Here is a 25542-nt window from a genome sequence, read left to right on the forward strand (position 1 = left end):
TCTGGAAGACATCTTGGATGAGGTCTTCCCATTAGCAGTTTTTAATTTAACATTATTACCAATAGGTTTCTTCAGAGGTGGTCTTGTTATGTTGGGTTTAACGTTGGTATTTTTCTTTGTATTCTTTTTATCTATTTGTTGAGGTGGATGGTGGACCTCAACTTGAATTTCTGATTTATTCAGTCCATCTTCTGGTTCATTAGAAACATCAACAGACAAAACATCAAATTTATTTGATGTCATAACCTTAACGTTTCTAATGGAGGGTGGAGAGAGAGATGGAGGTCTCTCTCTTTTGCGATTAATAGATGGTGGGATTCGAGGTTTTTGCACCTTTCCCACAACAGGTGCATCAGGTAAGTTAGTCTTAAGTGGAACCTCCATCAGATCAGGCAAGGACATGGCCTGAGAGAGGTTTGTATTACTTTTTGTAATGGCAGCTGAAGGCTGTACAGCAATGGGCAATGACCTAGTGTTAATACACCGTGGTAAAGCCTCAGGAGGTGATATGGTTACCTCGTTATTTGACATTTTGTCAGAAAGTATACTTTTTTTTTGAGCTATTGGCAGTGCTAGGTTGGTTTGATTTTAATGCCTTAGCATATGTATTTGATTTATTTAATAGTCTTTTGGCATGGGTCACACTTATGTGTTCTAAGTTTGATTTGTTGAGGGCATCTTCCTCCAACTTATATAGCTCGCAGATCTTGTCTGTGGATTTGTGATTCGAGCTGCAATTTAAACATCTGGCTCCAAGTGCACACTCTCCATGGTAAGATTTGGAGCAAATACCACACATCTTCTCATTTTTGCAAACTTTGAACGGGTGCCCAAATTTAAAACAATTAAAGCATTGCAATGGCTTCTGCTTGAAGGGTCTTACTTTAATCCTTTCGTTCTCGATAATAATATGAAAAGGTACATCAGCATTCTGGAAAGTAAGGATTATCATTGATGTATCTGGGACTTTATGAACTTTCCAAACATTTAATGGACACATGGCCAGTATCTCCTCCTCTGTAAAATCATATAGATCTGTTAAAAACTACGCCCCTTCCGTAGCTAAAATTTAGGTGGGGTTTGACATCTAACTTAATGTCATCATTACTTATTTTCATATTGGACAATATTGCCGACTGTGTACTGGATTTGGCATGGATAAGGAAACTATTTTTTCCGAAACGAGATATATCGCCTGGTGCAATAGTTCCTACTTTTTTCTGAATCAATTTGCATATTTTAAAATAATTCACTGTAACCCCCTTTGATTCAGCTATAAGCCACATCGGTGGTTTTGGATTTCTCTGGGAGGGCATGACTAAATTTGCGTCTTTTTCCAACCAATCGGCAGGCCTGTACACATCTAAATCTTTTGGTACCTTATCGCAGAGAGCAGCCGCGACATTCAAGTTATTAATTTTAATATTATTCAAATTACTTATTGCACTAAATGCTTCGTCATAACTACTAAAAGATATCCATGAATCCCAAGTTTCAGCTTCAAGTTTCATCCTTATTTCTTTTATGCATCCATAGCATTCAAATGCTTTACATAGATCATCATAATTTGTTTCTATTGAAATTTGTGTAACATGGAGGATTCGAAGTTTCCTCGTGTTACCCAAATTACTCGATTTAGAAATATCATTAGAATGGTCCTTTCCCGTTCCGAGGTCATCAACAGAGCTATCCCTTATCACATTAGCAGAGGTCGTCAACAGTGCCGGGGGAGAGTCAGCGTATCCAGGGGATTGGGGTTCGTTCCTTAAAGAATCCATTATACTAAAAAGAGAGAAAAGTTAGTTTGATGTACCTGCTCGAGAATGTTAGGCCATCACACGTCGGAAAGGAAATTTGCACTCTCCACTATCGGCACAATGAGAGTATACTTCCCAGATGGTCCACTCCATACCCTACCCGAAGGATAGCATCAAAACAGATATAGAGGCACAGGTGTAAGCTAAACCCGCCTGTTAGGACTGAGACCAAGAAATTATGGAATCATCCTCCCCATATCTATAATGACGGGCTTCCGGCCAAAAGCCGAGAGTCCTACCCCAAGCATTGGATCCCCCTGGATTCCGAAGACCCAACACTTGAGAATAGTTCCACCAAAAAGGTCCAAACCATCTTCGGGATGGCTGAAATCATCCAATACTCTCACATATAGCTTTGAATGCAAACACCTCCCAACCGTGATACCTCCTCCCACTCATCAAAGCAGGCAGCAATAATGGATGTAAAAACATCCAAGCCATAGGAGAAAAGAAAAAAAAAAAAATAATAAATATATATGTACATAATATATACACACATATAATGAGGGAAATTTTTCTCATAGAGTTTGGAAAGCAAGACTAAAGAAAGTTTGTGAAATTAGGATAAGGTCGAAGTAATATTGAGAAAAAGAAAAAGGTAAAAGAGATAAATTTAGATTCGAACTGGGGGAGCAATTTCCCCAAGTTCGAGAGCCCTCTTGCCCGTCACCAAGTTTCAGCACGGGAATGAAATGCCGTGCAGAAGCTCAATGACTTCATCAAGGCATTCTCTCATTAAGAGGGAAGTGCGTAAGATTCCAGAGGAAGAGCTAGGATTGTATGCGACTTGTCTGACTTCTGCTTCTCTCGTGGAAGAAAAACTCTCTCGATTGCTTTCAGTTTAAGCATCGCGACACGCCTGCTGCGAGGGTAAGTTCTGTTCGCGTGCGTACATGACGAGTAACTTCCTAGTCTAGTAGAAAGAGAAAACATAGAACGTCATCCTCGCCAGGGAACTGCGTCCTATTGCGCAGAAAAAAGTTACAACAAGATCCGTGATACCATAGCGATGACGAACTGATCGCTTCAAGACATTCAAACTTCGCTCTTCTCAAGAGACTATGTCACATGGTTGTGACGTAATAGTTCGACAATCGTAGGCGAAGAAAAGAGCGGAGAGGGAACGTCTTGGACTGTATCAACAGGATCGCTCGGCGGAACATACGTTTAACGCACAAGGTCCGCGATGTACCTCAGCCTACCTATCTTCCTTCTCCCAGGGGTTGGAAAGTAAGGAAGAGGTGTAGGGCTAGGAGTAAGACGAACACAAACAAACACCTCCTCCAGTGCACTGTGCTATGTTTACGAGTCACTAAACAAGAGCGTTTTAAAACATAATACATTAAATCATAAAAGATCTGCCCGTGGTGGGAGATATACTCTTACGCTCTATTCTCATAAAGGCCTTTATGCACCTCCTGCTGTTGCAGCTGCAGGCGCTGCATCAAACTCTACAGTAAGGTTCGTTACTTTTCTGAGAATGATTTAATGTTAATATGACAAATTCGTAGATAATTTGTATTTTTCCTTACAAACCTTAGCTATTTACATGGGGTAATTACTTCGGCGTAGCTGAATGACGAGCCATAAAAGTTTTAACGAGGGTTTCCTACCTCGCCGCTAGTTAGCGGGGGGGATAGGGAGGGGTAGCTAGCTACCCCACCCCCCCTCACACACACACCGGTGAAAGGCTCACTTTACTTAGAGGTTGGACTTATCTTGGGGGACAGGGCTGGCGGGCACATATGTGTAAATAGCTAAGGTTTGTATAGTTAGGAAAAATACAAATTATCTACGAATTTGTCATTTGTTCCGTAACTGAAATACAAACCACGCTATTTACATGGGGCGACTTAACCCTTAAGAAGGGTGGTAAGTTCCCTGCCATACTGGCTTTGGCTTGCCCGGGGACCCCGAACCTGAGTTTGAATGAACAAATGGGTTGAGGGGGCCCCTGCTCCTCGCAGGCAGTTGTGAGACTGCTGCGGCCTACGTAAGCTGTGTGTGAAGGTGAGCAGTGACTCATCCTAGGAAGTTGACCTGGAGTTCTACAGATGGAAATCTAGGCTAGGACTCTCCCAATACCACCTCGTCAGGGTATGGGAACATGACAGTATTACAACTTAATACTAGGAACACAAGGGAACATAGTTTACCTGCAGAGGTTCGAGGTCAGCTGTGCAAAGGACCCTCGATGCTGTTTTTCTCCAAGGGAGGAGAGGATGAAGAAAAGAAAAGGGCCAGACAGATCTTTTCATTCACACAGACTAAAACTGGGTAACAATGCCCTCAACCTTTTGCTACTTGTCCAATAAGGAGCCTGAGGTTAGACCAGCTGTTGTGCAGCCACCACAGGGCCGATAGAGAACGTATCGAGCCTCCTGTGTGTCACGTCTTGCAGGTAGTGGGCCGTGAAGGTGGTCTGACGCTTCCACACCCCAGCTTGCAGGACCTGCGTCACCGAAAAGTTCTTCTTGAAGGCCAAGGACGTAGCCACGCCCCTGACGTCATGTGCCCTAGGGCGACGTGACGGAGGGGGGTCAGGATTCAAGGCCAGATGAATTACCTTGCGAATCCAGGCCGAGATGGTATTCCTGGTGACCCTCCTCTTCGTCTCCCCGGTGCTCACGAACAAAGCTCGCACCTGGGGGCCAACTGCAGCTGTTCTTTTAAGATACAACCTCAGACTCCTGACTGGGCACAGTAGGAGATGGTCTGGGTCATCTGTTACAGAACGGAGACTCGAAACCTGGAAGGAGTCGAACCTTGGGTCCGGCACTCCCGGGTTCTGAGTCTTGGCAACAAACTCAGGGACGAAACTGAACGTTACCTCCCCCCATCCCCTTGAATGGGCGACGTCATAGGAGAGACCATAAAGTTCACTGACTCGCTTGGCCAAGGCCAAAGCTAGCAGAAACACAGTCTTCCACGTAAGGTGGCGATCAGAAGCCTGGCGTGATGGTTCGTAGGAAGGTCTCTTAAGAGACCTGAGAACTCGAACCATGTTCCAAGGAGGAGGTCTCACTTCCGACTGAGGGCAGGTAAGTTCGTAACTCCGTATGAGGAGAGACAGTTCCAGCGAGGAGGAAATGTCCATTCATTTGAGCCTTTCACTGCCGAGACTGAAAGGCGCATTTCTTCGCGCAGATAAACGAGGAACTCTGCTATTGCTGGTTAAGTGGCATCGAAGGGAGAGATACCCCTTCCACGACACCAACCACAGAAAACTCGCCACTTCGCCTGGTAGACTCCTGCGGATGACTTGCGCAGGTGGCCAGACATCCTGTTCGCAACTTGTTGCGAAAATCCTCTCTCTGTGAGGAGATGCTGGATAGTCTCCAGGCGAGAAGCCGAAGCGAAGCTACGGCTTTGTGGTAGATGTTGGAGTGTGGTTGTTTGAGTAGCTCGCGACGTGGAGGGAGCTCCCTCGGGATCTCCGTGAGGAGCTGCAGAAGGTCTGGGAACCACTCTGCATGATGCCATAGCGGAGCTATCAAGGTCATTGAGAGATTGACTGATGTTCTGGTCTTGTTGAGTACCCTCCTCATCAGACAGAACGGGGGAAAGGCGTACAAAGAAATATCTGGATGTCAGCTTCTTCGGGAAACGTAGCATTGAAAATCTGTTATACAGTAATTGGGTCGTTCCTGAGCATATAACTCATAAGTTTAATAACTATGGTTCTCTTGACTATCTTTTTTGCAACTTGGAGACAACTCAATTATGGAATCAAATAATTATTTACAATAGCTGCATATGCAATATACAAAAACTTTTGAAAAAATAAATTTGAGAATGAGTACTTTTCACTCCTAATTTTTAAATTACTGAAGGGAAAAATGAGAAATACCGCACGTAAATAATTACAACCGAGTTATAAATGCATGCACATATATATAAGGCGGAAAAAGGCTCATTACTTCAATCGGGTAGAAAAAAAAGAAAGATATACCAAAGAAAGGAGACACCCAAAAATCTACATGAAGGCAATGCCATACTATCCTTTCCCTAATGCATAAACATGAGAGTATTTCTAGCACTGCTGCTGCTTTTTCATACACGAGATTTCTTATGTAGTTCTCAAGATGGCACTGACCTGCACTCAAAGACCAATCACACTAGAGATATATAGTCCAACATCCAAAGACTGCACTTTGAAAAATGAGTACAGTACTGTAATTGCAAGTTTTGCAAAATATTCTATAAGTTAAATTTACCTTGAAGGTGACCTCTATTCATTAACAAGGTTCAAATTACATATTAAAAAAATATAAACTTAACATTATCATTACAGTATATTTTTTGTAGAATGGCATTAGTTTGCTTCCTTAGTCAGGAGATGGCCTTCCAGGCATTGTGAAGGTCAATCTTCACCAGCTCATTAACTTATATTGTAAACAGGTCAGAAATCAGAGTCTTACAAAGACCAATAAAGACAGTAAGTGAAAGGAGACAGCAGCTCCTCCACAAGTATCTAGTTTAATCCTAAATTTGCACCTCATAAAGGTTGAGAGAGCAACCTATGATGACACCGATGCAACTTCATAATTTTCGATCTGTAATCCGCCCTACAGCTTACGGTATTTATCAAGGCTGAATATTCCCACAGGCTTCAGCAGGTTTACAAGTTCCATTAAACACTACAATAAAGGACAAGTCACATGTTTGAAAAACTGCTGCATATTGTACTGTACTAACTGGAGATACACAAAAACTCCTTACTGTATCCATCCGGAATTCCATTCGTACCAAATTCCAATAAAAAAAAAGTTAAAAGTTGCGGGTTTTAGGTCTCCACAGAGAAGATTTACATCGTCCTCCTCGGGCGACCATTAGCCAGCAGGGACTATCACTAGTCCCCTCTAACCTCCACCCCAGGCACCACGTGGGAGTACCCCCGGTAGAAGGTCTCACGGTATTCGCGTCCCTGGCGGGGACCGAACTCGGGACCTCTATAATAGAGATCCGCGACGCTACCAACCTTGCTATTGGATACATACTGACACTGTGAATGGTACTGCTCTAAGCTAGTACAAGGACTTCTGTTGAACTTCTATTTACAATGAACTGACAAAGTGGCATGTACTTTTAAATTATTTTTCCTCACAAGTGCACCACACTAACATTCAGGATAATCTCTTGTATATCTACTGAGAGCAAATCTAAGTTGGTAATGTATTAACAGCCTCACTTCACAAAATACCCTTGACTAGCAACATAATAGAGGAAAACAAAACAAGGATAGGAACAAAAAGGAAAGGATAAATAAGAAAAAGCTACTCATAAAAGAATAGGCAACAAATATTGCTATCATAATAGCCATTTTTCAAATTTAGTAAAAAATAAAAAAGCTTTGTAAAGTTTAAACTAATTAATGAATGGGTAATCCGCCAAATGAAATGCATATACAAGTCCCAAACCATTACCCCTGAAAATACAACCATTAAATTTTCCTACATATAAATGCACACACATACATACAATGCACACATTTAATATGACAAATTTTAAAGTAATTTGAATTTTCCTAAGATACAAACCAGTAGCTATCTATGAGGCTGTACTTTCGGCGAGGAGAAAAGATGAGCAAAGATAATTTTAGTGAGGGGTAACCCCCAAACCATTAGAGTGGGGAGGAGGTTGTTAGCCAGCTACCCCGCTCACTTATATACCTCGGCTGTGTACCCACTTTTCTTTCAGGTAGGACTTCTGGAGGGACAGGGCTGGCATACCAATTTTTATAAATAGCTCCAGGTTTGTATGTTAAGAAAAATACAAATTACTTTCAAATTTGTCATTTGTTAGGACAAAAATACACTACATACCTTTCCCTATTTATAGGGATGACTTACCTCTTAGGAAGGAGGAAGCCCTCACCAACTGGCTTTTGGCATTTAACCCTGGGTTCTCTCTCCTTTGATCTTAGATCGTGGGTAGTAGGAATCCTGCACTTGCTAAAATAGTTGTGCTATGCACAATTAGCAGCCTGTGATAGCTGTGTGCTTGTGATACTAGCAATGTGGCTGGTCTTAGTAATAAGACTCGAGTTATAGGAATACGAGCGTACTGAGACTTTACGCAATAGTCCCCATCGCAAGGGGAATTGAGGACGCAGCAAGTATTACTTCTATACTTAGGATACACAAGTGAAATGAGTCTTACCTGCAGAGAGGTGAGGTTAGCAGTGCTGGGTACAGTGGTGCCAATTCTCCAGGGGGAAAGAGGGTGAAAAGAAGGAAGCCAATCATCCTTTACTCATTCACCTGGGTAACATCAGCTCTCAACCCTCTGCTACTTGTCCATCAAGGAGTTTGAGGTGTTTTAGACCGATTTTGTGCAGCCACCACAGGACCAATGGAAAACGTATCCATAATTCCTGTGGGTTACGTCTTGCAGGTAGTGTGATGCAATAGCGGAGCTATTAGAGTCATTGATAAGTTCTTGCTTATCCTGCCTTGGTTCAGGACTTTCTCATCAGACAGAATGTGGGAAATGCAAATACATCTATGTTGTCCTATCGTTGTTGGAATGTATCTTGCCAAAGAGCATGGGGAATCCCACTCGGAGAGTTGTAAGGGAGAAGGAGTGTCAACACAATGACGAAACCCCTGCAGCGGAGACTAAGTCCGCACTACACTGTCACACAAACAGCAACTGTAATAAAAGGTTAAATATATATAAAAACATAACGAGCCTGTTTTCATATGAAGTATATGATACGAAAACATAAGTTTAAGAATAAGAAAAACAGAATTAACTGTTAAAAAATCAAATGGCAAGTCTTAACGGTGGGAGACAGCGGCAGTGACCATCTTCTACTGAGCCAGAAAGAAAAGTGGGTGCTCAGCCCAGGTGTGTGAGTAAATGGGGTAGCCGGCTACCCACCACCTCCCCACCCCTGCTAACTTGCAGGTCAGGTAGCCTAGTTACCCTTTGCTAAAATCATCTTGGCTCAGCTTTCAGCTTCCACAAAAGTACATCCCTATAAATAGCAGAGAGTTTGTATTTGTGTCGGAACAACTAGAATTTACATACATATACAAGCACATTAAATAAAATCCTTTCTTTATATTCTTAACATAGTACCAGTTCATTAAGATCAAAACTATGGCCATCATTTCAGCAACACGTACCCAACTACTCATGTTTGGCCATATGTCGCTGCAAGTTACTCCTCCTGCTGAATTTCATTGAGACAATGAGGGCAAGTAAATGGCTTCTCTCCTGTATGAATACGCATGTGAAGTTTAAGATTGTACTCAAATGAAGCAGAAAACGAACATTCAGGACAAGAGTAAGGGCGTTCCCCCGTATGAGTGCGCATGTGGATGACAAGGTTGCTCCTGGATGTCGTACTATAGCTACTATGTGTACATGCATAGGGCCTCTTGTGTCTCTTTTCCATACTTCTAATCTTGGGACTCACACAGTCGTTTTGGTCTGCACTTGAGAAGAGAAAGTACGGGTTCTGAAATGCCTCTTCAACAGAAACAGAACCTTCCATGCTACGATTTGCTGCTTCATTCACCTGAAAATATTATGAAGAAAAGATTTACTACAAAGGTTAGAAATTCAATACACAATTATGAATAAGATGATTTCTAAAATAATTTATTTACTAAAAGTCCTATGATCTGATGTAATACCTACCCCGTGAAATAAAGAAGGCCCTGGTTGCCCTTCTGTGATGGTATTTTCTTGTGTTAGGGTATGGTAGAATGCTGCCCGGTTCTGATACCTCTTGTCATATTTAAAACGTGAAACACTTAGAACGTTTCCATCGGTATTCCCTCCACAGTCAGAGTCCTGAAAAATCAAAGTAAATATACTGTCAAATATAAGTTTCTGCCTCAAATTCTTCTTTACCTACATCTCATCTATTATCTGACAGCCCCATTTCACTATTACAACTGACTACATGGAAACTTGCTCAACCCCTACCTATTGTAATAAAAAATCACTCTTGTATAAAGCAATCCAATTACTGTACACTTAATTCTTAACCCTTTTACCCCCGGGGTATTTGGAAATTTCCAACCCTTAACCCCCAAGGGGTTATTTTTTTCCCAGCACATTTTGCAGTATAAATTTTTTAAATTGCTCTAACAGCCTTAATTTTTGTCATAGAGAGGTCAGGTTGGTCTCATTCTCTTGGAAAATGCCTGAATTTTCTCAAAATATTACCAAAAAATATGAAAAACTAATTTTTATAGCATTTTTTTGCAAGGACGTACCGGTACGTCCATGGGGGTAAAGGGATGGCTTTTGTGAAACGTACCAGTACGTCCTTTGGGGATAAAAGGGTTAATATCTGACCATGCCCCGATGATGGCGAGGCTTAATCTCACTCATATGAAGAATGTGACCCTTCCATTATTAATTGAGCGTGCAAGAGATTTGGGCAAATCTTACTTTGACTCAAATTATCGAGATCACAGTTGCATAACGAGGGAACTTGCTTGCAAGCAAGTAGATCTAAATAGATTTAAACGAGCAATAGAGGAGGCAATACTCCCAATTTGGATGAAATTAATATAAATTCAGTTTGTACTGGATTGGAATCAGCCACTATAATAATCAATAGGCTGGCTAAAGAATGTAAATTACCAAATGGGAGAGAGTGGGATCAAAATGAATGGGATCAGAATCACCCAAGGTGGAAAAGGATATTCGAAAAGGATGATCCAAAAATTATTTGGAAGTCAATTAACTGGAAAGGGAATGTAATGAATAATGATGACAGTACTCAACCGGATGACGTTCATTTCAAATTACATTTCGAAAGGCTCTTTAATCCTGATCCTAATCTTGCAAACAATATCCAACCACTCGATATATCTTCATCACCTAACATTCCTATATTAGACGACCCATTCACTTATCAAGAGATAGACATGACAGTGAAAAGTATGAATAAGGGGAAAAGCTATGTTGGTGTGTGCCCTGGTATATTGTCGCTATTGCCAATGACTTGGCTGAGCTTTTTCCTTACCATTTGTAACTTTTTATTTTGTAATTTTATTTACCCTTTTGCTTGGTGTCATGACAGGTTAGTTACACTCTTCAAATCAGGTAATAGAATGGACTGTGGGAATTACAGGGGCATAAGCATAATGAACACTTTCGCAAAATTTTATGATGCACTGTTGGCGAGACGTTTAAATCTGTGGGTTGGTATAGATAAATGTCAGGCTGGAGCCCAAAAGGGTAGAGGGTGTATCGAACAAATATTATCTTTGAGGCTTATGATGGACTATGCAATTTTTAACCCTTTTACCCCCAAAGGACGTACTGGTACGTTTCACAAAACCCATCCCTTTACCCCCATGGACGTACCGGTACGTCCTTGCAAAAAAATGCTATAAAAATTTGTTTTTCATATTTTTTGATAATTTTTTGAGAAAATTCAGGCATTTTCCAAGAGAACGAGGCCAACCTGACCTCTCTATGACAAAAATTAAGGCTGTTAGAGCAATTTAAAGAAAAAATATACTGCAAAATGTGCTGGGAAAAAAATAACCCCTTGGGGGTTAAGGGTTGGAAATTTCCAAATACCCCGCGGGTAAAAGGGTTAAGAAAAAGAAGCAGTATGTTGTATTTGTAGATTTTAGTAAAGCATACGACCGTGTTCCAAGAGATAAGTTAATGGAGTGTCTAAAAGAGAAAGGTTGTGGTAGGACTATGTTAATGGCCATTCATAAGATCTATGCTTGTACTAAAAGTGTCTTGAAATCAGCTGTGATTATATCTACGGTTGGAATACGTCAGGGTGCTCCAACAAGCTGTTTATTATTTACTATCTATCTAGACAAAATGGATAAAATGATAAAAGAGGGAATTGGCAGAGATGGGTTTTTAGGGACAATGCATACGCTATTATTGATGGATGACACAGTTATTTTAAGTACATCAAGAGAAAAGTGTTTTGAGAAAATTGGGATCACGTTGGATTACTGTAACTTATATGGGATGATTGTTAACGAAAAGAAGACTAAGTTTTTTGTAGTAAATGGAAATGCAAGAGATAAAGAGTCTCTAGTCATAAATAATGTTAAGATAGACCATTGTGAAAAATATTTGTATCTTGGTGCATGGTTTACGGGCAATGGCAAAATGCAATCAGTGCTCAAACAACATGAAATTGAAAATGCAAAGACCATTAACAAGTTCTCAATACAACTATGCCATATGTATATAAATATAAAATCAAAGAATTCAAAGTAGCGTTAGGAGCCTCACAACTTTATAGCGCAGAAAGTTGGCTTACAAACAACGTAACATGTATGGAGAGGATATACAACCAGGCTGTTAGATGCTTATTGGGGGTCAGAAATAATACGCCTATGACATTGTGCTTTGTGGAGAGTGGCCTTGAGTCTTTTAATCGTGAAGTTCAAGCAAGAAGGAAACGTTTTTTTAGAAAAGAAAATGGCGAACATTGATATGGAAGAACCATTCCACTATATTTATGAAATTTGCAGAAGTGAAAATACTCCAGGTTACAGATTTTTGAATTCTTGTCTGGTTGATAACATCATCAGGTCAAGCCTTGACCGAATGAAAAATGAAATCCGTAATAAACCTGAAACAGCAACAAAATGTTATACGTAAAGAGAAATTTTAAATAGATCCTTGCAAAGGCATAGAGTGTACAGTGAAAATGTTTATGTACCAGACTATATGCGAATTGCCTTCCCGAGATTACGTTTAATGTCCCACGACTTAAGAATAGAGAAGGGAAGGTGGAGTAGAACTCCAAGGGAGTTGCGAGTGTGTAATTGTGATTCACAGACAGTTCAGAATGAAGTGCATGTCCTAACTGAATGTACAATGTCATGGTCGAAGAGGCAGAGGCAGAAATTTAGTAATCTTAATTATACAAACAGACGCACTATTTGGAGAAGAGAACCACGTAATTGACCTGTGCCAGTATATATTTGAAGTATTAAAGATTTATTATTAAATATTTGTTTTGTTTTGGTGTTGATGTATGAGGGGTTTGTTGTGATGGTTGATTAATAGATTTATATTTCTTTATGGAATAAAATATAATTTTTCTGGACAAAATATGGAGCCTCAGTAGTTTTTGGGGACAGGCCTTTGACCGGCCGAAAATCAAGTAAAAAAAAGTCCGAAATCGACTCTTTTTTACGGGAATGATCACGGAATGAAATAATACTAATTTCACTAGTTTTGTAATTGCTTGTCCCAACAATCTACATACTAGGACCACTCTGGTCATGGATGTCGGAAACATGCGAAAAAAAAAAGTTCGAAATCTGCTCTTTTTCGCGGGAATGGTCACAGAATGAAATATTAAATTCACTAGTTTTGTAAATGCTTGCCCCAACAATCTACATACTAGGACCGCTCTGGTCATGGATGTCGGAAACGTGCGAGAAAAATGGACAACTAACCCAAAATTCCCCTCCTAACCTGACCTACAAGCCATGTCCTTACCTTCCTCGTGAACTAACCAGTAACGGCCCCCTGCGACCCCAAAAACACTGTCGCTAACATACAAACCCCACAAACCCAACCTAACCGAACCTAGTAGTTCCCAGGTCACTACCCCTACCCGGGGGCAAGCCCCAGGACCCCCTTCGTAAGTCTCTCTCCTACACAAAAATAGGTATGGGCAGCACTCAAAATTATATCTTAACCACATTGTCATAATAAAAAAGTACTCAGGCTTACCTTAACATTCGATGTCGCAACATCAATTGTACACTCCTCACATGGACCCCTAAAATCCCCTAAGAGGCCTTCTCGAAATAAATAATGAAAGAATTCGGGGTAACTCGAGTAAAATCACGTAGGTGCATATACCTTAGAGTCTTAATCGAATCAATTTGATCAATATGAGTGATAAACTCAACAATATCGCTTAAAGAGTAGCTGTACGAAACATGTCTATCCATTACGGCGGTTAGAGTTGGAAAGGGTCGACTCCAGGTCAATCTCGGGTCATGTGGGGGGGGATTAAAAATTTGAAATCACGCGGCCAACGAAAGGTTTAGTTCGGTTGCTATGTTTGACACTGGCTTTATCTACCGAAATATCTTAACAAGATGTTGGCTAGCCTAACCTTTGGTTGTATATAAAACAAAATAGTATTCTGCATAATTTTAGGACATGTCCCAACGAAATAACAATCTTAACAAGAGGTTAATAATGAAGATTGTTGGAATTAGCGAAAACATGAGTCTGAACATCGATAACTGTTCAAGCTTGCGCCACCAGCTGATAGGCGAACCGAGCGCCGCCAAACGGGTGTTATTATAGTCAGGCAGGAAACAATGCTTGCGGGAAATTTTACGATCGAGTGTTGGCCGTGGCTTCAGCGGACGACGCATTGTAACGACCTTTTCCTAACCTAACAATTCATGATAATTATCATAGCAGTATCACTACAAATGACGTGTCCCTAAAAACTACAAACTTAACGAGGAAGTAAATATGTAGATTGACGGGACAGTATTAAATTGTAAAACCGAACGTTTCTTAGACTGGGATGACACGGGCTCTATCTATCGGGAAAGTTGGAAACTAAGCAGGAGCTACCCGTGACTTGCGTTCGGACCATGCTGAACTTAGAAAATATTGCCGTGGTAAAGGTAAATTGTGCTATTATTCAAAACGATAAAATAACATCATATTATGGTATGTTAGATCATTGTAAAGAACATCTTCCCCATAATGAAATACGATATGGCTAGTAATAAGAAAGATATCGCCCTGTCCCCAAAAGCTACAGACAGCCCCAAAATATTTTATAATGTAATGGGGAAAATGTAAAATTGTTACAGAATATAACCCACTGTTTTGTGTAAACTAAATATAAATATTGTACTACAATGTATATAAAGTTTTGTCAATAAAGAATAAATAAATAAATAAATAGGTAATATTTCGATAGTCTAATGGTTCTTGCTCTGCCGTGCGCTCGCTTCCCTCGCGAAAAAAGATAAACATCAAGCTCCTATGTACAGGCAAGCATTGGAGCCTTTGTAGGGTGACGGCTAGATCCCGTATAATACGGGAATATTCTGAACTGTGGACGTCGTTCTAAAAACGATTTTGGCGGGAGAAGCTAACTTAAAAAACCCACCTAACCTATGCTAAAAGCCGTATCCTTACCTAGGGGGGCTGCGCCCCTCCGAACCCCCCTTTACACAACAGTTTCCTTACCTACGAGTACGACGGGAGAAGCTAACTTAAAAAACCCACCTAACCTATGCTAAAAGCCGTATCCTTACCCAGGGGGGCTGCGCCCCCCCCAAGACCCCCCCCTTACACAACATATTTAAGATCCGTAGACCATTACCAAACGTTTTTATTCTATACAAGATAACAGTCGGAGCGATAATAAACAAATTAGGACGCTTGGCCGTAGCGCTACAAACTACCCCAAGCATTAATGGCGCTGGGTGGGACTCTACCGTAATATTACCATACGTCAGCATAAGGGAGTCACAGGGGGATATTAGCCGGCCCATTTAGGTAAGTAGGTAAGGACAAAGCTTGTAGGTTAGAATAGGTGGGAAAGTTTATGTTAGGTGGTATTCTTGTGTAGATGTTTTACAGAACAAACATAGTTTTAGTAGTAAAGCTGTCATGCTTTACAAACGACTAGAGAATGGGAAGAAATTTCCCCCTGTCTATGCACGAGGGAGGAAATGGCCGCTGACATACAAAGGCTCCTAATTCTTTACCCCTACGCTGTGTAAGGCATTTCAAGGTATCAGAAGTTGGAATACATTAAATTGAAGGAGTTTAAGTTAAGAGGTGTTAGGTTAGGTAGGCAATACTCCTCGTGAATAATCATTTACGAGGTCCACGGATAAGCCTACTACCAGCTACTGATGATGCACATTCAATATAACTTATTGCATATTATCTATGGGCTATCTCAGTTAAGGAATGACGTAAAATGTCTATAATAAATGTCTAAATCGCTAAAAAATCTTACGTAATGAGGTAAATGTTACTTATCTCCCAAATTGCTTCCACACGCCCAGTCTAGCCTCAGAAATGAAGCGATTATTGGGTCTAATGGCTTCAGTGGTTATAATATCCCTTACAATTCCTATTTACAATATATCCTACGTTATTGGGCATGTAATTTTACTAATAAAAACGATAGGTTAACCATAAAATAACACAAATAACACTTACAGAGACACCGAAACTTTCTCACTTCATATTTAAAACGTGACTTTGTTTACGCTATTAAAGAAGCTTTGCGCTTGTGCGGTTCTTCTTCTTCTTGAGAGGCCGCAAACTTATTTTGCGGAGTGAGCAGTTATTCTTTACTTTTAATATATTTCTTCCTTAGTTAAGATATTTCACATTATTTTCTTATTTTCCTCTTCAAATGGCTGTTAAAATTCTTTTATCTTTCTTTAGAAATGACCAAGTTAAGGTTTATGAAAGGTAATGTTAGAAGAGATACGCGAACTTAACACTTAGGAAGAAGTCATAGTAATAAAAAACAAAGTTACTTATGATAAACCTAAGGGAAAATTATAGAAATGGGAAAGAAAATTATACGCTTTGTGGGTTGTGCGGTGAAGCATATGACACGACAGAGCATTTGTTTACCTGTAAAGAACTAAGAAAATTTAGAAATAGTGGCACATAATTAAGAAAATTTAGAAGCAATAGCACAGAATTAAGAAAAAATTGAAGCAGTAGCATAGAATTAGAATAAAAAAACAGATATAGTACCAAATATCTTATTATCATTACCATTAACACTTGCTAGGCTACAACCCTAGTTGGAAAAGCAGAATACTATAAGCCCAAGGGGTCCAGCAGGGAAAATACCCCAGTGGAGAGGAAATAAGGAAAGTACAAGAAAAGTAATTGAAAATCAAAATAGAATAGTTTAAGAACAGTAATAGCACGAGAATAAATATTAATATATAAACCAGAAAAACTTAAAAAAAAACTAGAGGAAGAGAAAAAAGATACATTGGTGTGACAGAGTGTACCCTCAAGCAAGAGAACTCTACCCCCATGACAGTGAAAGACCATGGTACAGAGGCTAAGGTACTGTCCAAGACCAGGAAAAAACATGGTTTGATTTTCTGGAATGTCCTTCTCCTAGAAAAGCTGCTGTGGAAGTACACAAGTTGTACTCTCTTCGTAAGAGGTAACTAATGGCAGTGAACTTTCTGCATAGTACAGATCTTTGCACTTACATATCTAGTACTCTGGCCAAAGTCATGGTTCCTGATTCCTAATTGCTCACTTTGCAAAATAAGTTTGACAAGAGGAAAGCTTCTAAACTTATATTCAGTAATCCAATTGAACCATTTTCTTGTCAAATAAGCAAGTCTTAATAAAAGAGCTTTAGTTTTAAGCTTATCCTAATGTACCTTGAAATCAGATGGGATATATTTTGTCAGTTTTGGCCATAATTATTGTATTTCTAAACTCTTATTTCAGATTTATGGCCTGACTTATGCATTCTACCTAATATCTGTTAGGACTTTGCAAGATATCTACTCTTACATTGTATTCTGTTCCTTTTTCTTTACTAATTTTGGGATGTAAATTAATGTTCTGCATTATTTAATTTTTCTTTGCATAGGTCACAAACATCATCTATGTATTTTTCCCTTGATATCTTATTTTATTTTGAGCATTTTAACTTGGTTTTTCCAATTCGTTATTATCAGGATTGCCTTATCCATATCGATTTCTCTAATATATGGATGTAGGCCATTCCCTTGTATGAATCTCAGTTTTTCCTTCGTTCTTTTCTTCAATTGCTCTTTTTCGTAATTCAAACCAAAATAGGAACTGACTTTTGTGGGTGGAGCTTCAGTGTCTACAAACCTTGTGCATTTGTGACTGACTCCACCTTTTCGAACTATTTGGCAAATATGTTCGACAGTTGGGTTCGACCACGTAAACCCCACTTTAGAGAATAATATAAAATCACTCCATCTTTCACCATCAACATATTTCTTTAAAAATGAAAAATAAATCGCTATTAATTTACTTCACAATTACAGATTCATTGGTATTATAGAAAAATGCAATATAGAATTAAAATAAAATGATAAAAATATGAATTATAAGGATATATCTTGTGCGTTGTGTAGTGAGTATTTGGTTTGCTGTAATTAATTTAGAAGCAATTTCATAGAATTAGGGAATATAGAAACACTAACTAGATATGTTTCCCGGTATATTAGACAGACCCTTGAAATTAGAAGTAAAAGTATGTAAGCTGTGCAGCCTGTGTAGGAGTTATCTAATTATAATGAATTTTACTTACTACACTTCTAGTAGTTTGACCACATAGTGTTGTGGAGAGAGCAACGAGGAACCTGGAACCTAAGCTATACGTATCCTGTCGAAGTTTATCTCAATTTTACAACTTTTTTTGTGTAAAATATCAAAACAGAAATTGTGTTACTTAATAAAGTATCACCTATGAATACAAATGTGTTATACTTTAAAGGGTACGACACATTAACTGATATGAAATCGAAATCCAAAGTAATTTACAATAGTTTATGATTAAATGATAAAGAAAACGAATATGGAGGGAAAGAAAACTTTTATTGGGGGGACTAAATTATATTTGCTACATATTGGAGTTTTTCCATTACATTATATGGGTTTCCTAACTACTTTTAGACGTCAATGACTGCGAAAATATTATGATTTTTAGATTTTTTTATCGTTAAAAATAATTTGAACAACACTGCAAATACTCAAACCTAAGCAGTCACAGTAGAGTTCCTACCTTACCTAACATAGGCGACAGGTCGGTAATATTGTAGTGTATTACACTGCAATGTAACCTTGGAAAAGCACGATGCTATAAGCCAAAGGGCTCCAACAGGGAAAAATAGCCCAGTGAGGAAAGGAAACAAGGAAATTAATACATTACAAGAGAAGAATACAATCAAAATGAACTATCTTGAGAACAGTAACAGCATTAAATTAGATCTTTCATATATAAAAACTTAAAAACAAAAGGAAGATAAATATGATAGAAAAGCGTGCCCCAGTGTACCCTAGAGTAAGAGAACTCTAATCCCAGACGGTGGAAGGTCATGGTACAGAGGCTATGGCAATATCTAAAGACAAGAGAACACTGGTTTGATTTTGGAAATTTGTTGTGTCCTTCTCTTAGAAGAACTACTTACCATAGCTAAAGAATATCTTTTGGCCTCCACCTGGTCCAGTCTCTAGCTCTATGTATAAGTTTCCAGCTATTACATTACTCTTTACAACCTCCCTTTAGATGTCCGGGATGTTTTTTCTTTGCCAGACTCTTGCTCTTTTCCTTTCTATCTTTCCATTAAGGCACAAAAGTTTGATCTTTTCTCTTTTTACATGTCCCAGAAATTCCATTTGCCTCTGTATAACTTTTATAATTGACCTTTTCTTGAGTCACTCTCCTCAATACCTACTCATCTGCAATTTATCAGTTCATGGGACCTTCGATATTCTACTAGAAATCAGATTTCAGCTGAATTTACTTTATTTTTCAAGTTCTTGTTTAATGTCCACATCTCCCACCTATAAGTGTTGACCATACATAGATTATCAGTGCTCTAACTCTTGTCTGAATGCCTCTCCTGTTGTTTGTCAATAAGGTCTTCATACTGTTAAGAGCAACTTTTGCTATGAAGTATTCTTTTCTTTATTATTATTATTATTACAACTTACATCATATTATTATTTACTGTACCTAAATATACAAATATATATTTGGTTTATTGTTCCTGGGTCATGATGATGATATAATTTGGAGATTCCAGGTTTTTTAATTCTACTACCACCAGTTTTTTATGTTTTTTTTTTTTATTCCCAAGTTCTCGCTGTCGCGTTTTACAGTAGACCAAATTATTAAAAAGTTTGGCACTGAGGAGGAACTATTGGAAATAAAGAGATGGGGATGGTGAGAAGGATTGACGAAATATCACTACTAGAAATGAGGGCACAGTGTAAAATCCGGACGTCGGATGCCGTCCGGGAGAATAGAAAATCGCTTGTATCACCGGGAGAGACGCGAAAATACACCTCTTTTTTGTGACTGGTAATGTTCACTGATACTTTGTTATTTTCTGAATAAATGTTCGAAAAATATTGGTTTATTTTCATGTTGTTAAGAATAATCTCAATCGGACGTCAACATTACATTATTCAACTGCCCGCTATTTTACCCTGTTAGGATAAAAGCTGGACATCGCCAATCAGCAGTCACAGATAAGAATTCAGGAGAACATTTATTCAGGAAATAACAGAAAGTATCAGTGAAAACTACCAGTGTCAAAAAAGTGGTATGGTATGGCGCCTTTACCGGTGATACAAGTGATTTTCTATCCTCCCGGACGGCATCCGACGTCCGACGTCCAGATTTTACACTGTGCCAGAAATGAGGGATATTCATGATATAAGAAGAATGTGAGGTATAACTTCAGTAGTTCAAACTTGCAGAAAATGTTATGTTGAACAGGTTGACATAAGTCTTTTTATAGTTTTTACATGAAATATCTTTTTATGTTGTTACTGTTCTTAAAACATATTTTAATTGTTCATTATTTCTCATATAGTTATTTATTTCCTTTCCTCACTGGGCTATTTTTCCCCGTTGGAACCCTTGGGCAAGCACTGCTTTACTAACTAGTGTTGTAGCTTAGCTAGTAATAATAATCATTATTTCCTCCTACAGTTATTGATGCAAAGAGACTCAAGAATAAAAATTATGATGATAATGTAATGTAGAATGGAATGGAAGCCTGTCTGAGTTATGGAAATGATCAAAAGTACTAAAAACATGCCAGTGTTGGGGAGGAGGAGTGTGGGGCATCAGCAGATCAGATGGATGAATGTGGTGAGGTGGGACTGGGGAGAAGAAGATGAAAGGAACCAAAGTAGTTAGATGGAAAAAATCGACACAAGCGCCCTCACAAGGGTAGCCGTGACAGTAACTGGCTGTATATACATAACTTCTTAGACCAATTGGTCTAGATTTATTAAAAATATCAAATCTCCAATATGTAACAATTCTGAAAAAGAATTTAAGCATTATCTGGGAGGTACCATAGATTTATCTATGAAATTTGGGCTACATACATAGCTTGTCCCATGGGTCTGGGAGGCCCTTCAGTGCCCAAGTTAAACTGAAATAGAACTCAGCAGTTGAACTATGAAGGAAAAGTTAAGAAGTTGAATAGCAAAGCAAATATAAGAAAGTGGATCCCAGAGGTCAAAACGTGGATGCATTTAGAAGACAAAGGGATGCTGCATTCACTCGTTTGAGATTGCCTGGAACTTGTCTCTATGGCTGTGGCTGTTAGACTATAAGTTATAGCCCACAAGAGTAGTTTTGTTCTTGTCTGCAAGAGGTACTCTTGTCTGATGTCTGATGTGGTCATTGCTTTGCAGGAGGTACTCAGCCCAAGACTACATTATTATTTGGCAGTCTATTTAGGAAGTCTTTGGCAAGCTAATGCCAGTTAAAAAAAAAAAAAAAAGCGTACTTGACCCCAGGTACTATTCGTCTTTTCTTAAATAGCATGTTTATATATTACATGCCTTAAGCAGCAACCCCTATACACTGTAGGAGGTATACTAACCGCAATAGTCCCTTACAGCACCTTCCACAATGATTCGTTTTCCCTTGATGGCAGTAGACTCTGATGAAGATATTGCATCACTAAATTCTTATAACAAGAAACTTACCTTAAATGTCTCCTTCTTGTTATGATCAAGGACCAAAATAACGAAAGTAACAAATTCTTTGAAACTTACAATAAACCAAGAATATCGACAACCCCTGCTTTTCCCTTGGACTACGATTTTGGATATCACTGCATGACCCCAGCTACCCACTTCTATGTGGGGTCGATGTTTCTGGTCAGCTTTCTCCATCTACCTCTGTCCCACACCTCATCACCGGTTAATCCTTTTGATCAAAGGTCATCCTTGATACAGTCCACCCACCTTCGCTTTGGTCTCCCTCTCCTTCTCGTTCCCTTGCATTAGCAGCCCATAAATCTGATTCAAAGGGAAGGGACAAACTTGGCAGCAAGGTTTCACATTTATCTCCAAATACCTCTCATTTGGAAACTTCAATTTTGGTAACGTAAAAGAACAACAAACTTGTAAATCTTAAAAAGTACAAATACTTTTGCTCTTTTGCAAGGAAACATTTGTACTGTATATGATTCTACTCCAAAAACCATAATTTCTATATCTTGGTAGAATTCTTAGTATCATTTCTGAAAACACATGTTTTTCTGCATCACGGAGTTACAGGAGTGGCGTTTCTTTAGTTTTTGGTACAGATGACAAGACTTTCCAAGTTGAATTGAACTGGATGGTTGAAGAACAAAATGACTGTAGGTCATGAATGGGTACCAATGACGGAATGGAGCTGTCGGAAATATTCATTCCATGCAAATGGAATGTAATTCAGAGTAGCGTTATAAGTCATATTTCAAGTCTTGTAATTCTTGACAGTATAACCTTTATTTTGCATTCTTTTCTGGTCAGTAGTTGCCATTGTACTTCCATTAATGACAAAATATTTTACTTATTGAATTCAATACATCACCACCCAACAGAGGATTACAAGCATTGAAATTGCTGAGTATAGCAGTAGAAAAGGAGTAAGAAAAGCAATACAGTAATTAAATTCTGAATACTTCTTTCACCAAAACAATAAGTGGAAGTAAAGGGGAGCAAATGGTCAATTGTCTAAATTTACATCAATAATAACAGTTCCGTAAGAGGAATTCAGGTTCAAGACAAAGCTGCTAAGTTTTATCTATAAAGATAGCAGTACTTGTCTAAATTTACATCAACAATCACAGTCTGCTAAGAAAAATTCAGGTCCAAGAGATAAAGCTGCAAAGACTTACCTACAATGATAGCAGTCATGTACCTCTGTACCGGGTCACTGGTAGGAGTGAAAATACAATAATCCAGCCCCGTATTAGATGGATTATTGCATACCATGGTCTGCTGTAAGCGCAGGAGGATCATTAAATTTTGTCATCGATTCAAAAGGGACAACTTAATAAGTAGGCACAGAATTAGAGGATTTTGATCACAAAGATTAGCTTGAGCTGTTCAGCTTTAGCTGAGAAATACCCGACTTGAATGCAAAACATTAATTAGATTTCTTACCAGATATACCTTTCCCAAAAGAGGAAATAATTTATCATTACCATCATCATTAGCGTGCGTGCTAGAAATAGGAATGAATGGCGAGCGATTGTGACGCAGTTCCGGTAGGCCCTGCTGCTGCCTCCGATGCCTTAGATGACCGCGGAGGTAGCAGCAGTAGGGGATTTAGCATTATGAAGCTTCATCTGTGGTGGATAATGTGGGAGGGTGGGCTGTGACACCCTAGCAGTACTAGCTGAACTCGGTTGAGTCCCTTGTTAGGCTCTGAGGAACGTAGAGAGTAGAGGTCCCCTTTTTGTTTTTGTTTCTTTGTTGATGTCAGCTACCCCCCAAAATTGGGGGAAGTGCCTTGGTATATGTATGTATGTATGTATGTATCATCATTAGCCAAGCTATAACCCTACTTGGAACAGCAGGATGATATAAGCCCAAGGGTACCAACAATGTAAAATAGCCAAGTGAGGAAAGAAAATAAGGAAATGAATAAACTATACGAGAAATAATTAACAAAGAATTTAAATCATCTTAAGATCAGTAAGATCTGTCATATATTAACTATGAAGAGAGATAAAATCATTCGCTGCAAGTGTGAACTTTTGAAGTTCCACCGATTCAAATGCCTGAATAGGAAGATCATTCCGCAATCTGGTCACAGCTGGAATAAAACTTCTAGATTATTGCGTATTGTTGAATCTTATGATGGAGGCACGACTGTTAGAATTAACTGCATACCCACCCACTACTACATACAGGAAGGTATTATGGAAAATCTTATAGGAGTTATTGGGTCCTTTGACTGGCCAAACAGTACTACATTGGATACCTCTCTCTCTCTCTCGTTACAGCTCATTTGGTCTTTGCCTACACATACACCGAATAGTCTGGCCTATTCTTTCTATATTCTCCTCCGACATCATACACCTGACAACACTAAGATTACCAAACAATTCTTCTTCGCTCCAGGAGTTAATTTCTGTATTGTAATTATTCTGTGATTACTTTACTCTTGGTAAGGGTAGAAGACTCTTTAGCTATGGTAAGCAGCTCTTCTAGGACACTCCAAAATCAAACCATAGTTCTCTGGTCTTGGACAGTGCCATGGCTTTTGTACCATGGTCTTTCACTGTCTTGGGGTAGTGTTCTCTTGCTTGAGGGTACACTCAGGCAAACTATTCTATCTTATTTCTCTTCCTCTTGTTTTTTAAAGTTTTTAGTTTATATACGAACTATTTATTCTAATGCTGTTACTGATCTTAAAATATTTTATTTAGTTGTTGATTACTTTAATTAGAGCTATTTTATTTCCTTTCCTCACTGGGCTATTTTCCCTGTTGGAGCCCTTGGGCTTATAACACTGCTTTTCCAGCTAGGGTTGTAGCTTAATAAGTAATAATAATATGATTCCTTTGAACGGGAAGGAATCTCCTTGTGATGTGGAAAACTATGATAAGGGATCTTCTACCCTTCCATTCTGTGGGGTCAAATTTGATTAAAACAAATTGTTCAGGTTTTTACAACTGAAGTTTCCGTCATGGCCTTAAGTGGCCCACAAGATGAAGAGATTTTCCAACTTGAGTTACTATAATTTGTTATAATTGAAGAAAATATAACTAAACTGTTAAGATGAACCCAAAAAATTTATTTTAGGAAAACCAGTTTGACTAGTAATATAAGTTAACCCTTTTACCCTCAAAGGACGTACTTGTACGTTTCACAAAAGCCATCCCTTTACCCCCATGGATGTACCGGTACGTCCTCGCAAAAAAATGCTATAAAATTTTTTGTTTTCATATTTTTGATAATTTTTTGAGAAAATTCAGGCATTTTCCAAGAGAATGAGACCAACCTGACCTCTCTATGACAAAAATTAAGGCTGTTAGAGCAATTAAAAAAAAAATATACTGCAAAATGTGCTGGGAAAAAAATAATCCCCTGGGGGTAAAAGGGTTAAAAGCTTCAGTCTTGCCAAAAAGTACATAACCAATATTTTATGTCCCTCGAGACCAGAACTAAGTGCATAATTGGTCTTCGAAAAGGTTAGAGTTTGACACCTCTAGTCAAGCACTATCGATTATTATTAATATTACTAAGCATTATGAAGCTTCATCTGTGGTGGATAATGTGGGAGGTTGGGCTGTGGCACCCTAGCAGTACCAGCTGAACTCGGTTGAGTCCCTGGTTAGGCTGGGAGGAACGTAGAGAGTAGAGGTCCCCTTTTTGTTTTTGTTTCTTTGTTGATGTCGGCTACCCCCCAAAATTGGGGGAAGTGCCATGGTATATGTATGTATGTACAACCTTGGTTGGAAAAGCAGGATTCTATAAGCACAAGGGCTCTAAGAGGAAAAAAATAGCCCAGTGAGGAAAGGAAATACATAAACTACAGAAGTAGTAATGAACAATTTGGAACTTTCCAACCCTTAACCCCCGGCCTTTTTTTTTTTAAGCACATTTTGCAATATATATATTTTTAAATTGCTCTAACAGCCTTAATTTTCATTATAAAGAGGTCAGGTTGGTCTCATTCTTTTGGAAAATGCCTGAAGTTTCTCAAAGTTATCAA

The 25542-nt window shown here is 38.9% G+C and overlaps 1 long non-coding RNA gene across 1 annotated transcript; it reads right to left on the bottom strand.

The window, feature by feature from the left end:
- Window positions 1-8872: 8872 nt before the first annotated feature.
- On the bottom strand, window positions 8873-16027 carry LOC137637736 (uncharacterized). Its single transcript, XR_011043771.1, has 3 exons — window positions 15996-16027; window positions 9468-9623; window positions 8873-9345 (listed from the first exon to the last, which is right to left on the bottom strand). It is a non-coding gene; the product is annotated as an uncharacterized lncRNA (long non-coding RNA).
- Between the last annotated feature and the right edge of the window lie 9515 nt (window positions 16028-25542).

Source organism: Palaemon carinicauda, unplaced genomic scaffold, assembly GCF_036898095.1.
Source record: "Palaemon carinicauda isolate YSFRI2023 unplaced genomic scaffold, ASM3689809v2 scaffold951, whole genome shotgun sequence".
Taxonomy (NCBI): Eukaryota; Metazoa; Arthropoda; class Malacostraca; order Decapoda; family Palaemonidae; genus Palaemon; species Palaemon carinicauda.